Source organism: Arachis hypogaea, chromosome 9 (assembly GCF_003086295.3).
Source record: "Arachis hypogaea cultivar Tifrunner chromosome 9, arahy.Tifrunner.gnm2.J5K5, whole genome shotgun sequence".
Lineage (NCBI taxonomy): Eukaryota > Viridiplantae > Streptophyta > Magnoliopsida > Fabales > Fabaceae > Arachis > Arachis hypogaea.
The window spans coordinates 67,789,520-67,790,156 of record NC_092044.1 but is presented as its reverse complement, the minus strand read 5'-3'; the positions used below and the strand labels follow the sequence as shown (position 1 = coordinate 67,790,156).

The 637-nt window shown below is 42.4% G+C and overlaps 1 non-coding gene across 1 annotated transcript; it reads right to left on the bottom strand.

Annotated features, from left to right (window-relative positions):
* Positions 1-260: 260 nt before the first annotated feature.
* On the bottom strand, positions 261-368 carry LOC112713725 (small nucleolar RNA R71). The gene has a single exon (XR_003158694.1). It is a non-coding gene; the product is annotated as a small nucleolar RNA R71 (small nucleolar RNA).
* Positions 369-637: the final 269 nt, after the last annotated feature.

Sequence of the window (637 nt, the reverse complement as noted above, 5' to 3'; positions counted from 1 at the left end):
GCGCCATTGATGATCACAATTTCGTGCACCAAGGTGCTCAAGAAGACCCTAACCAACACTTGACCACCTTCTTGAGGATTTGTAACACGGTGAAGTCCAATGGAATCCACCCCGATGTCTATAGGTTGCTCTTGTTCCCCTTTTTACTCAGGGACAAGGCATCCAAGTGGCTTGAATCCTTTCCAAAGGAGAGCTTGACCAATTGGGAAGAGGTAGTGAACAAGTTTTTAGCAAGATTTTATCCTTCTCAAAGGATCAATAGGCTAAGAACTAAGGTGCAGACTTTTAGACAACAAGATGGTGAGACACTTTATGAAGCATGGGAGAGATTCAAAGACTTGACAAGGAGATACCCACCAGAGATGTTTAATGAGTGGGTTCAACTTCACATCTTCTATGAAAGTCTTTCCTATGAGTCAAAGAAGGCTGTGGATCATTCATCAGGAGGCTCTTTAAACAAGAAGAAAACCATTGAAGAAGCCATAGATGTCATTGAAATAGTTGCTGAGAATGATTACTTCTATGCCTCCGAAAGAAGCAACACTAGAGGAGTAATAGAGCTGAACCACATGGATGCACTGTTAGCCCAAAATAAGATGATCACCAAGCAGCTAGCAGATCTTACCAAGAAGGTGGA